Source organism: Cynoglossus semilaevis, chromosome 20 (genome assembly GCF_000523025.1).
Source record: "Cynoglossus semilaevis isolate Cse_v1.0 chromosome 20, Cse_v1.0, whole genome shotgun sequence".
Taxonomy (NCBI): domain Eukaryota; kingdom Metazoa; phylum Chordata; class Actinopteri; order Pleuronectiformes; family Cynoglossidae; genus Cynoglossus; species Cynoglossus semilaevis.
Window position 1 is genome coordinate 13,471,546 of NC_024326.1, and position 14,366 is coordinate 13,485,911.

Below are 14,366 nucleotides of genomic sequence, written 5' to 3' on the forward strand. Positions count from 1 at the left end.
CTCCATTTCATTACCAGCCCTCCATCTATCAGCCAATCCTCCAATCTTTTTTTTTTTTTTTTTTTTTTTTAAGGAGCGACTTTCCTCAGACACACTTTTGGAAAGGGGGCGTCGTGACTGTGGCTGGGTGTCTGCTCCGTGGTCACAGCAACACAATACTGTGTGTGTGTCCAGAATAAGATGGTTGAGTTGTATTTTTATTTTTTTGTTCATTTGTTTATTAAACTTGTACGACGGAATTATTGGATGTACAGTGTGGGGGGTGAGTTCAAATGTAAAACCTAAAATATAAAGAACAGACACTGACACCGTGAGACGCCACTGGATACCAGAGGTAAACTTTCCAAGTGAATTAGTTAAAGTTCAGACAGAACACACAAATACACTATGAATTTATTTATGTAAAACAATAATACATTTCTATTTCATCTGCATTTTAATAAACGATAATGGATGTAAACAAAAATGTATTATTTGAGAGAATTCAGGAAGACAGTGGTTATATCTCCATATATATCATCTTTAAATAACTTTGTTTTGAATGCAGATGAGCAGTTTAAATTTATAGGCTACATGTGCCTAAAAAATCCTAAAAAATATTCGTTTCATTCAAGGTCTGTTTAGAATGCTGCTGCTGCTGCTGCTGCTGCTGCTGATGCTGCTGCTGCTGCTGCTGGTGGTGGTGGTTGCTGGTGATGGTACTTGTAATAATGTGAGATCAGTTGTCTCTATCAGTGCTGGGCCGGGCAGCCATTTAATCATGGTCTAAGGGCTGCCCAGCCTCTCTATCATCATTGAACTGTGTCCAGGGCTAATTGTGGCTATATTTCACTGTCCTGGTGGCTCACACACTGCAACGATCTGCTGGCCTGCAGCTCAGCTGCTAACACACACACACACACACACACTCTATTTACAGACAGGTTCCAGACTGAGAATCATAAACATTCAGTTTATATATATATATAGAAGCACGGACTGTATATCTAATAAAATTTAAAAAGAAGAAAGAATTCCAGTCTAAAAAAATAATAAGAAGCAGTTAGTACTTATTTGGTGTGAAATACTGATTATTATTTTTTACAAACATATATATATTTTTCTAATCTGTTTGTTCCACAGGGAGAGACGGTTCTGAGTGAAGGACTAATGTGCAGCCGATGTTGGATTTACTTTGCTGCGGCTCAGCACTGAACCAGAGTCAGGATCAATGTAGCACTAATGAATTTAGTGATGTTGAAATGTTCATTACGCTGAATTAGTCAAGAAAACAAAGACATGTGGAGAAGGAGTTGAGCCTGGGGTAAACAGCAACAAGAGTCAATTAGAGCGTGAGCCAATCAGAGAGCAGGCTTTTGTCTTAGCAAAATATTCGTACTTTTGTATGAAATTATGTGAAGTGAATAAATGAATAAACACAGTTTTTTTTAAGGACACGTTTTTATACACACACACACACACACACACAGCAGAGATGACATTTGCTTCCTCCCCCCTCCTCCCCTGTCCTTTAATCACTCCATCCTTCCCCTCTGCCTCACCTTGACACTGACAGGTTGTATCACCTGCAGAAACTTTTAATTAAAGTTGGAGCCTGTGCTGCAAAAACAAAAAAAATTCTACGAGGAAGATGGGTGAGTCGATGGGTGAGTGGATGGGTGAGTGGATGGGTGAGTAGATGGGTGAGTGGATGGGTGAGTAGATGGGTGAGTGGATGGGTGAGTAGATGGGTGAGTAGATGGGTGAGTGGATGGGTGAGTAGATGGGTGAGTAGATGGGTGAGTAGATGGGTGAGTGGATGGGTGATGTTTCAAATTTTGTTTCAAATTTTTGTTTCAAATTTCCTCGTGTCCATCGTGCGTGTATTTATTTTTCACCTCTTCCTACATTTCTGTGTTCATTTTTTTATTTGACCTTTGACCTGTTTTACTATGATCTGTATCTGGGACCACATGGGGGTTTGGGACCACATGTTGAACACCCCTGCTCTGTGTAGTGCTACAGGAGACTTTGGCAATCAATTTGAAAATTGAGACTGTTTTAAGTTTCATTCTTTTAGGAAAGATAAATGAGTTTTTACGTTCTTTAGTTCATTGATAGTCTGAGGGTGGCTCCTGCCCGCGGCCCCTAAAGTTTCTTTCTGTGGCCCTGAACGTGTTTGTTAATCATTTATATTCAAACAAACACTCTGTGTCACTTTGATGCTGAAAGTGCTTCTATTTCAATCTTTCTTTCTTTCTTTTTTTTCTTTTCCTTTTTCCCGTGGAAACCCAACCTCATTTGTGGCAGGTTGGTGTTACAGCTGCGGACGTTAGTCGATGTTTTACTCCTGGTGAGAAACGACTTTTCAGAGCCATTAAACAGCAATCTGAGAACACCAGACTTTCACATCGCGTTAGCTCCAACTTCCTCCACAAACCGCCTCTGGGCTTTGCTTTTACTGTAAATTATTTTGGTCTAAACACGAGTAAAAAAGTGAGGAATGACTTCAGGAAATGAATTATTTAACCTGTGTCCAAACCTGATTTGTGTGTGTGTGTTAAATCAGTGGAAACACAAGCAGCAGAGCGTCAATGTACTTACAGTGTGTATATCTGATAGCACTTACAGGACTCTCTGCCAGGACAGATGGCTCTCTGCGGTTTGTAAAGAAGTTGTGGTTAGTGCACGCTCATGCATTTGTGTCGCTCTGTACGTGTGTGCCTGCGTGTGTGTGTTTGTTTGCCTGGTGTAAACATATTGCAAACACTCACACTGCATTTACGAGCAGGTTTAAACCCAGCGCGTCTCCCTGCAGTGGCTCTTGTTTCAAAAACAGCCTCTAAAGTGTTTACCAAGCACACACTTAACAGAGGCACCTGACGCCAAAAGCCCCGAGAAACACTGTCAGATGGAGTTCAGCTTCTAATGTGAGAGCCACATAACCACGTTAGCATGGGTTCTGCGCTCAATAGCTCTCCACGTGGAGTGACATTAGCTCATTAGAGGGGAAAATAAAGAGCAGGCGGATGGAACTCCATCTTCAAAATTAAATGTTTGGTCTAAAACCTCCATCTATGCCTCTCCGTGTTCAACATCTGAACTGAGCGATCTACCGGAGAAAAGTGTTGTCGAATCACTTTACTGGAAACTGAGGAAATCCGTGTTCAACATCTGAACTGAGCGTAAAAAAAAAAGTAAATGTGACGCACGGTTTCCTGTCGTGTCAGCCTTTTCAGTAATGATTTTTTTTAAATTACAAAACACAAATATTTCAAAAGTACTCTCATTGTTCATAAGTACAATAAAAATACAAGATAAAATTAGTTGAAATTATGAAAAATATTAACCAATTTCTCGACCAGAAGCTTATTTTTATGAGTGCAACAATTTGCTATAACCTCCCCAAAAGACAAGAAATAAAAGCCATATATGAGGTAAGGATAAATAAAAATTTGGCAACACTAGACTAAGAAATGGCAAAATATTCAATATTTGAAGACAGTCCAATTTAATCTACTAAAGTATTAAAATTCAAAAAAGACTTCAGCCGGAGTTTAGATCCCAGTGTTTTTAAACACGACCACATGTTTCTCCTTCTAAGGAAGTCTTTTAAATTTGTCAGTGAGATCAGAATCCTCTGTGGTTCCACTTCGTCGTATTCCAGACCACACTCGTCCAGGATGGGTCCCTGGGTTCCTCACAGGAAGTGTTCAGTGGAGAGACGTATGGAGGCAAACCCTGCTTCCCATCAACCACCTCATTAGTCCCCCTCAGCCATAAAGCCGTCCCATCAGGCCGCGCTGTCATAACTCACTTTACAGCATTGATTTTAATCACAGCAAATGTAAACATACGTATTATCAATATCAATGTACAAAATAAGGATGTAATATGCAATTACCTGCTGCCATTGATTTTTCTTTTCCTCCCCTCTCCTCCTTTTTTTACCCCTCCCTTCCCGTCTCTTCTCCTCCTCCTTCCATTTAAATATAATCATAGGATCGTCCCAGTCTGGAACTGATTTAATAAGGCTGTTATATGAATACATATATACACTTTATATATATGTGTCATGAAGACAGGCATGGGCTGAACAACACAAAGATGGTTTTTAATAAATAGTGTGAGGCCTGGAGGGAGGTGAAGGCAGGACACAGACGTCGCTCTCCTGATGATGCTACATCTGTTGTTAGCCTGTTAGCTCGGCAATGTAGCATTAGCTTGTGAGTGGGATGTTCCTCTCCTATTCTCCGTGTTCAAAATGATAGGCGGTAAAACCAGAAGTATACGAGCTGACTGGCTGGGCTGACCTGTCAATCAATGTGGGTCTGATTTTGACCTTTAACACTGTGAAGTGACCCCTGACCCATTATGTCTGGCTGGTTTCTTAACTGTCTTTTTGTGTAGCACCTTTGGAAAAGATGGAAAAACAAAAGGCTGTAAAAGACCAGACTGGTAGACCAGGGAGGAAAGGAGAGGAGGATGAAGAGGAGGAGAGGAACCGAGGTGTTAAAGGAATGAAGCAGCTAGCTGAAGAGATGATGAACTACATCACAGATGCAGTTTTTATTCCATCCATACATCTCTGCCTGGCTCACAACACAAAGCCCGCACTTATAGAACGCCACCAATCCATAACCATAACGCCAGCGTGGCAGCGTGGAATATGTATCAGAACATTCTGTCTGTATCATCAGGCTCCGTGCACACATCACGCCGTCGACTGATGCCGTGAACATTTAAACACATGCTCACGTCACATCTTTACTTTCATTATCAGAGTACATGAAGAGAAGAATCCGGAAGATTCATTTATTGGCATTCTCATTTTCTCATCATCAATCACAGCCGTGCTTCAATTTTTAATCTGTGCACCAGGGGGGTGTATTAAAAACGTAAACACTAATTAACTACAAAATGATAAATGAGGAGTCAAAGAGGTTCTCCTCTCTCCTCTTCTCCCCTCTGCTCTCCTCCTCTTCTTCCCTTTACTTTTTCACTTTCTAACTCTCAACACACACATCAAAAGCCTATTCCCATCATGCTTTGTTCCTCTTCCAGTTCCATTCAGAAGTGTTCTAATAAGGACAAACTGCTCCCCGGTCGAGTCACAATGGCTTCGTCGACTCCAAAAAAAGAACTGAAATGAGCGAGTGGAAATGTGAGGGGCAGGTGAGGTCAGCCCCCGGGCATCAATTCTCTTATTACCACACACACACACACACACACACACACACACACACAAATGAATATTCCACACTGAGGCGTCTCAGACGCGTAACAGTGACAGCAGCCATCTCTCTGACCATTTCTCTCTTCTAATGCAGTCCTTTAAATCTCTCTCTCAAACACACACACACACACACACTCATCTCCTGGTATTATCATCTGAATAGCCAGCAGGTGATGGGATGCCTGACCAGGGATCAAATTGAGAAAATGTATTAGTAAAGCTGGAATAACTGACCGCTAACCTTATTAGCATATCCTTGGCAAAGGCAGGCAAACGGTAATGCATTTATGCACTGCTTTATTTATGTTGACAAGACGGGCCCTGTACCAACTTCTTATTTCTATATATTTTTAATAAACAACAGAAAACGGTCACATGATTCCTTTGTATATATTTAAATCTACTAAAATGTAAGGTTTAAATTTGTACCTGTATTTTCTTTCAGGCTGGAGAACAGAAGACCAGAAGGTGTCAAAGGTCAACATTGGAAGGTTCCTCAGTTACATCTGGATATAAAGACTCAGTATAAGGGAGTGTCCAACAAAGGTGGAGGTCTGTCATCAGTGGTCAAAGAAACATCTGTTAACATACAAGACCATTTTTTGTGCCTTCCACCTTTTCAGGGGAAGCTGCACAGATGCGTCCAGCAGATGACGCAGTTCTCTGCAGGAGGAATCCCAGCCTTTCATTTGTCTAAATAATCATATCATGTAATTCTCCTGACAAAACCTTTTACCCCTCCATTTAGCTTCATTTAGCATTCATGAGCCGGTTATTTGGGAGCCATCGCTGCTTGTTCTGCTCATTCTGTTTTCATCAAACCATTTTTGTGCACTTGTCTGAGTTAAATGTATTTTATTTAATGGCATCTTTGTATTTAAGGCAATTATTTGACAAAACTCTGTTAGTGTTTGTGCATATGTTCTGCTTTCCTTGTTGTCTGCTGTACTTTCATGACACCTGAAATATATCTCCAGTGAATTCCACCTTTACCTAAAAAATCATCATGTCTTAAAGGATGAATTTTATAACAAATTTAAATTTATTTCTGCACCAAATGCTGCATATTTATAACATTTCGGTATATACCATTTTTTTCTTATTTTATTTGTGATCGTATAATTTTAATTGCACAAACCTGACTTTACCTCTGGGAAAGAATTCTACCTCAAACAATTATTTATGTTAAATTCAAGTGGACGCAAAAAATCTGCTTTGGAAATGTTTTTTGTCTTACTGTGGTCTAGTAGTTAAACCTAATACACTATAATGTCTAACTTTTGTTGAAATCGAACTTTCCAGTTGTAGGTGTATGTCCTCCAAGCTCGTCCTGTGCTGATTATGACTCGGAAAATACTGTCTGAAAATCAGTGCACAGCACAAAGACACAGTCAGCGCCAACTGGACCTTTTTAAAACCAAAGACACGTCTGGGTGTACATTACTGCCAGCCTTGAAAGTCTCTTTCCGTTGCTCTTGGTGAGTGTCTGCCTTCTCCGTGTCTGTGCTGGTCACTCACTCTGTTCTCCCTCTCTTTCTCATCTTGTTTCCTCAGAGGAGTGCTAGTGAGCGGCGGAGGAATCATACAGCCATCAAAGGTTGCAAGCTGTAGGAAATGTCTTCATTTGCAACGAGCCGGCCTGACACCTGAGCTCCAGGCTGCTTTGTACCACTGTGTCGCTGCCTGCTTACATCCTCGTGTGTGTATATGTGTGTGTGTGTGTGTGACTGATAGTCAGCCATCCCAGCTCCCCAGCAGGTCCCACTTTAAATTGTCTGTGTGTGTTTTATAGCTGTGTGTGTGTGTGTGTGTGTGGGCCTGCGCCCCATCCATCAGTGTTAAGATGGCACATTACTGTTAATGAATGATATTTGTGTTCAGCGTGTATGTCAGGAGGGAGGACCAGGGAAGCAAAAACAAGCCCTCCCCAATCACCTCACCTTCAGCCTCCTCATTTTCTTTGTCACTCTCTTGCCTGTTTTGCATTTTCTGAATTTCCTCAGCTGAGTCTCAGACCAAAAACCGTACATTTACTGTTTTTCCATCTAGAGTTGAAGGTTAGCTATTTATGCACTGAGTGGGGTTTTTACTATTATCCTCAGACCACCCTCTGGGTTATGTAAGTGAGCGCACCCACCTTCTATACGTGACATTGTTCTGGAGTTCTTGAACAATGGCAAATATGAAAACTATGGATTTTCTTATTGGATGACATTTTTTTCTGTGCAAAAGGTGAAATTACCTTTACCTTCACAAATTAATAGTTTGTGAAAAAATATAAGGTGATCCTTATCATGACCCTCCCCTCAACCAACCATAGTTGTGTACAACCAATGTGTATCAATCATGTCTTTGAAATTTGTTACACGTTGTGTACAACCAATGTGTATCAATCACGTCTTTGAAATTTGTTATACTTTAAAAAAAAAAGAAAGAAAGAAACGAATTGGAGTTTGTAGATACAGTAAAGAAAAACAACCACAACAGAAATATTAATTAATCATTTATTTTATTAATCACACCTCAGTGCCTAATTTAAAACTTACATGTATAAATAAACCAAATACCTTATATATTATTATTTATTATTTTATAGAAAATTGCAAATACTGAAATACATTTAAACAAGTCTTAGATAGGAGTAATGAGAGTGTGGATTTTTAACCATAAACTCATACAGGCTCTACATATAAAATCGTTTTCTTAGTAGCTCGGCTAAGCTAAGGCTAACCCACTTTTTTAAACTGTCTGTGCCTCAAATGTTGACTTACTATCACTTACTGGGTTGTCTTTTCAACAATGTTTTTCAAAATTGACTTTATGCTGTAATTTGTATTAGTTTGTCAAAAATAACGTTGTTTTTACATATTTTAATTTTTATATTTTCATAAACGATCACATAAAGCTATTTAAAAGTCACATGGTGACGGGACATTGTCACGTGACTACAAATGACGCGGGAGTTGCTGGTCTCGCAAGTCCAGTGTTAACAACAACGTCAACAACGTCGAAACGCCCCTAGCTAACCGTCATACGAATTAACGAGACACCTAGACAAAAGACAGGTGAGTCCATTATTAATATTTATATAGACACAGTAAAAACGTTACGTATGTTGTGCAAAAATGAAATTGTGGTTTTGTCTCAGAACCTTTGGTTTGTGACCATATTCGCTGCGTCTGTTTGTCCACTGTGTACTGCTAACGGATGCTAGCTTTTCGTGACGCTTTCGGTTGTTTTGGTTTTGGCAGTAGAGACGTACACATTACTACTTTTTTTTAGTGTTTTTTTTATTTATTTTAATTAATGTATCAAATAACACTTGTGTCCAAACTGAAATATGGTATATATTAATATTATAAATATTATTATTATTATTATTATTATTATAAAAATTGTATTGCGTTTTCATGCTATTTCTGAAACTAGCAGCAGTCTGTACTTTAGTAAAGCTCCATCATTTGGCTTTAAAGTAAAGATTCCAGGTGTCAAACACCAGTCAGGGAAGAAGCCCATAATCCACTGCTCACACACTGTTATGAGTCTGAGTGCTGCTGCAGTACAGAGGGCTCACTGTGGCTGTCAGTGATGTACAGAAAGAGCTACACTTAACCTCCACTGTACTTCAGATTAGAAACAATTAAATTATTTAGAAAATCAATATTCAGACATTTCATATATATATATTTTATTATTCTCTCACTTCATGACTTTATGTTGCTCTTTAAAGGGAGAATTGCTGACTGATTTTTTTCCTTTAACGCCTGCAGCAGCATTAACATGCATGGATGGATGGATGGATGGCTGAACAGACATGTTTTTCCCAGTGTCAGGCAGGGTGATGGCGCTCTGTCACCCAGTCCCCCAGTAGATGTCACTCACTCATTAGTGAATGATGTGAGAGCGGTCGGGTCCTGACAGCAGAGTCAGAACATGCACTGAACATATTAGCTCCTGACTGAATGTAAGAACAGCACTCAACACGTTTAAAAGACAGTTTTGTTTTAAATGGTACAAACTGTAATTGCAGGAAATGTATATATATATTTTAAAATTGGTGATAGAAGTGAAAAGGACATTTGTTACAGTTCAACAAGTCAAACATTTGTCCATTCATACTGTAAACAAGTTTTTTATCTACTGTATTCAGATCTGTCTCATTCAGTCCTGCTTGTAGTTTCAAAAGTGACAGCAGTTCTTTTGTAAAGCTGAAATTTCCTGAAAACATTCTGACGCTGAGGAAATCTTTAAAAAAAATCTAAAGGAAATTTAGGATGCACCTGAATAAATCACTGAGTGAGACTCGGGTATCTTTATCAGACCAAAACAGGTATTATTACTGGACAACACATATAAACCAAAACTAAAGAGTCATTTAAAAATATATATACCAGTAGATAATAAATTAAACATCAGAAACATATCAAAATAAGTTATTTATTTACTCAGAATAAGGCTTTGACCCTTTTGACGTCCTAGAAAGTGAACTATGATTTGGCCCTATCTGTGGAAGCTGCTATGAGAAAATTCCTGCGAGAAAAAGCATTTTATCACTTTCTACCTTACTGTCCAAAATAACAAATAAAAGAAAGACAGGAAAACCAAATGACAGCAGGAGGAAATGAGAGACGGCCAATGCCGTCAAATAAATTTTAACACCAGCGTCATTGTCTGGAATTAACACATGGGATGTGTCGTGTCACTGCCGTGAACCTAGAGTTTAACCCCCTCAAGGTTCGTGTCCTGCTCAGTCCGGCTGCGTTCACAGGATTCACCTTGACCAGCGTCCACAAGCTGGGTTAATGTGTCGGACAGGAAGTGGACTTTTAGTCACCATTGTGCTGTTTCCTAAAATCACAGTGAGAAGTTCATGAGCTCCACAGAAGAGCTGAAGAATGAGAAGATGACTGTAGAAGGATGGGAGGGTAAAGGGTAAAGAGGGGGTAAAAACTAGGGGAGGAGAGATGCTTTGGGGTGTAGGGGAGATAGTGGGGACCTCACTGAATGGATGTTGTCATGGCTGAAGTGAAGGAAAGGGACAGAGTTGAGAATATTACTGTGTGTCTGTGAAGGTTTGGAGCTCAACTTCTGAGAAGGTGGTTCAGAACTGGAGCCTCTCCATCAGGTCGTCCAAGTAGGATGTAGAGGTTTTATCCAGTGCTCATTGAGCAAACTCCATGTCTTCTTCTTTGGCATCTCCAGATTGATTGACAGTTAGCCATAAAACAGCCTCCAGATGGCTGTGCTTCAAGTGTTCCGACACACGGGCCAATGCTGCTAAAGCTCGAGCCAGAGACTCTGAAAGGTCAGGGGGGATGCTGGAGCTGATCCCAGCTGACATTGGACAAACTGTGGACACATCAGCGGTCCAAGTGAGGGGAAATACCAGTAGATCAGCAGGTTCTGAAAAATGTAGACAGGAACGTCTGGCACTTTTAAAACTCACCAGTTTCAAAATCAGTTTCGAAACTGATTTAAATATTTGCATCAATAGAGAGTTGAGCTAAAATTGAAATGACATTTCAGGTTAACATTTTAACCTGATTAATATCACAAAAACTAAGTTAATGTTCCCATCCGTGTTTCAAATCTTTGTTGCTTCTGTAATCAGCTGAGTCAGAGGTGATCTGACTGCCGTGAACTTCCAGGATTTTTCTTCAAATTTTTCACACAAGAGCAGGATGTTGTTTCTCTGCTGTGACCAAGAACAGAAGGCAGGTTGTAGTTTTGTTCTCTCTCTGTCGTGTCAGGTCCTGTTTTGTTTTTTTGTTTTTTTTCCCTCCTGGGACTGACTGTGTGTAGTTCAATGGTCAGGAAGTAGCAGAGTCAGAAACAGGAAGCAGGAAGTTATTAGCAGGGATGATGTGAAGACAGTGGACTCTGGAGTACATCAAGAGAACAACAACAGACCACAGCACTGCACCTGGGAGTGTGTTTGTGTGAATCAAAGGAGGCAGAGGGGAAACATGACAGACAGAAAGACGGAAGACAGACAGACAGACAGGTCTGTGCTGTCCCAAAACCACCGAGACACTTGGATTAATCTCTCTCTCTCTCTCTGTCTCTCTCTCTCTCTCTCTCTGTACGTGTGTGTGTGAAGCCAGGCTGAACCTCGGTGATTATTCTGACACCTGCAGTATCACAGACAACGTTTCCTGAAAACATCCTGACACTGAGGTAATCTTTAGAAAAAATAAAGGATATCAAGGATGCACCTGAATAAATCTCTGTGTGTGTCTGTGTGTGTGCAGAGGTGAGGTGAACTTTAAACATCTTGTGAAATATCAAATGACATTTACTTCATTATAAACCTTTCACAGATGGTTTTGTTTACAATATTTTTATTGCTGTGAAAGTTAAAAATGTAATACTTGTATACACTGTTGTTCTGATACTGATACCAGTATTGCTTTCGACACTAGGTTCAATACTTCATTCAAATTCTCAAATCATGTGCCAGTCCAGTCACCTGATCCTGGCCGTAGGAGTGGACAGTAGACAGAAATAAACCGGTGATGTCATCAGTGCTGGAGTTGAGCACTGTTGTTCTGATACTGATGGTGTTTTTTTTTTTTCATTGGCCTCTAGTTGTCGTCTAACTTTCTGAGTCATGAGCCTGACACACACCAACACACACTTTTATATGGCTTCTGTGTTTTCCCACTTTCTGTAAATAGCGCTCCATCAGGCAGGTGCTTCCCATGACAGCGATGGGAAAGCAGGACCTGCCTCTAATAGCCTTTGTGTGTGTGTGTGTGTGTGAGTTGCCAGATGTGGGCTACCTGCCAGCAGTGCAACTGTGTTCCTCTGACTTGGTGTGTTGTTTATCATTTTGTGCCTTCCCGTCGACACGTGTCAGACTGTAACGTTGGACAGAAGGAGCTGAGAGCCTTAAATCAGAGCAGAGCTGTGATTCAGGAAACAGTTGTTTAACGTAAGGAAATCCCTCGCATTAGGCCCAACATGTCTTCTCCACTGAGAGAGTGGACTAAGTCAAAATGTTCTAAGACAAGGTGTTTTTTTTAAGTGTTTCTCTCCATTTTCTTGTCATTTGTACTTCTGTGGTTTTCCCATCACAGAATTCCTGCTTTGTAGATATATACTGATCACTGGCTGGTTGATTGATTATATCTGTAATTTCTGCTTGTTTCTAGTAGTAGGTAGTGTGTGTTTTCAGACCAGAACAAAAACTCTAACCCTTATTTGTCATGTTTAACCTTGAGATGACCCAAATGCAGGCTCAGACAACGTAAGGAGAAACACAAGGATTTATTTTTCAAGCGCCCTTCCAAAGTAATCACAATAGTTATAGTCAAATCGAAATTAGTGTTCGTCTCCACTGCAGCAGAACAGACGATCTGACGACTAGTGGGAGGAATGCCAGGGCTCTTATGCTGTCGGACTGATAGGCTGATTGGTGGCAGGTGCTGAGGAACGGCATGTGTGCCACGGCGATTAGTCCGGCAGAGTCCGAGAGATGTGCCACGCCCCCTACACAGAGAGAAAGTACACAACACAAGAAAACACAGGAAAACACAGGAAATGACAGTCCCGACTGTCATCGTGACATTATTTCCTTATACAAAGTGTGACATGCAATATAAGTATGATAAAGAAATATTTGCTTGTTTTCCTGCATCACCGGGAAAAAAATTATATCATGGTTATTGAAGGTTTTTATTTTTTCTAAGTTGCTCTTGGTTTTAACAACCGGGATAGACTGATCACAGACAGTCTTGTTGTCTCTCTGTCCCTCCGTCTTTCTCTCTTTCTTCCCTCCATCCATCTGCTCTAATCCTGACGGTGTTAATTGAAAGTCAGGAGAGGGCACCCTTGCGGTTTCATTATTAATTTAACACTCAGGGTAACTTAAAGTGCAATTTTCACCCACATGTGGAACAAAAAAATCAATGGCCACAACAGCAGCGGGTATCAAGACTGATTACTGATGCAGAAAGAGGCAAGACACCGGCTACTTGAAAAGAGAAAGTGTGTGTGTGTGTCTGGGTGGTTTTAGCTAAGTGTTTCAGATGCGTCCACCCTGTGTTGACACCTCTTTCTGTAACACAAAGCAGCGAGTAAACACAAAGACGTTATCAGCTGATTAAAAATGACAGCTGATCCTGCTGTGGCTGTTCTCTCCCCCTCTCCTCTCCTCTCCTGTCCTCTTCTTCTGTCCTTTTTTTTTCTCTCCTCTCCTCATCTCCTTTTCTCCTCCTCTCCTCTCTCTGTCTCCATCCATCACACTCAGACAAATACATGCTGTGAAATTATGCCTGTTTGCCTTTTGTGTGTATTTTTTTAACATTTAATTGTGAACATACATGACTCCACGTCTTATTACCCCTGGCTGCTCTTCGTTGGTGGGTCTCCCGTCTCTCCCCCCATGCTGAAGATTAAATAGGGGGAAATAAAGGTATATTGCTCAGTAATGCAATCTGTCCTCCGATTTGAGAGATGAGCAGTCTGCCCTTTGCGCTGAGCGGACTCACAGATGATTTAGAGCAAGCAGATGGAAAATTCTAATATGTTAGCCTAACCCCGAATGGCTGCGAGCTAATTTATTTCAAACCCTGTGCAAGAATTACACTTCTTTCCTTGAATGCTTCCTACAGCCCCACCGCCCCCCCAGCTTCCCATTCTGTCGTCTCTTTTTCCTTTGTATGTTAAATTTAAAATATAGCCAATATATTAATATATTTCTTTTATTTTCTAATTTTAACCTTTGTTTAATCTGACCTATGGGACCTGTCTGTGACAGCGTGGTATTTAAGGAAATACAGACCTTTAGATTACAAGAGAACGTTCAAGCAAAAGAAGTAAAAAAAAAAACATTTAGAGTTGAAACGCTTTAAGGGCAGGGTTCATTTGAAGAAAAAGAATGCAGAAGGTCCTGGGTTTGAGCCCCAGAGGAACCACGTATTTGGTGCCTTTTGTTCTGCAGCCTGTTTAAGCAGATCTGCTCTAAACACAACAATTTCCCCAGTGTGGTATCAATAAAGTTCTCATTATCATTCTCATTATTATTATTGTTATTATTATTATTATTAGTCCTGTGGAAGTAACACATCCTTTAGGAGGGAGGGAATTTAGGGCTTGCTCAACATATTAAAGCTAGGTGGGATTGGAACTTGTCGTCCTCTTACAACAG

General features: G+C 40.4%; 2 long non-coding RNA genes across 3 annotated transcripts; both read left to right on the forward strand.

Annotated features, from left to right (window-relative positions):
- The first annotated feature begins 1,846 nt into the window (after positions 1 to 1,846).
- On the forward strand, positions 1,847 to 7,508 carry LOC112486283 (uncharacterized). Of its 2 annotated transcripts, XR_003048689.1 has the most exons (4): positions 1,847 to 2,332; positions 5,044 to 5,154; positions 5,661 to 5,767; positions 6,770 to 7,508. It is a non-coding gene; the product is annotated as an uncharacterized LOC112486283 (long non-coding RNA). The 2 variants fall into 2 exon arrangements; XR_003048688.1 differs by having other exon boundaries at positions 5,661 to 7,508.
- A 236-nt stretch (positions 7,509 to 7,744) lies between these two features.
- On the forward strand, positions 7,745 to 11,753 carry LOC112486286 (uncharacterized). The gene is made up of 3 exons (XR_003048692.1): positions 7,745 to 8,280; positions 11,320 to 11,392; positions 11,638 to 11,753. It is a non-coding gene; the product is annotated as an uncharacterized LOC112486286 (long non-coding RNA).
- Positions 11,754 to 14,366: the final 2,613 nt, after the last annotated feature.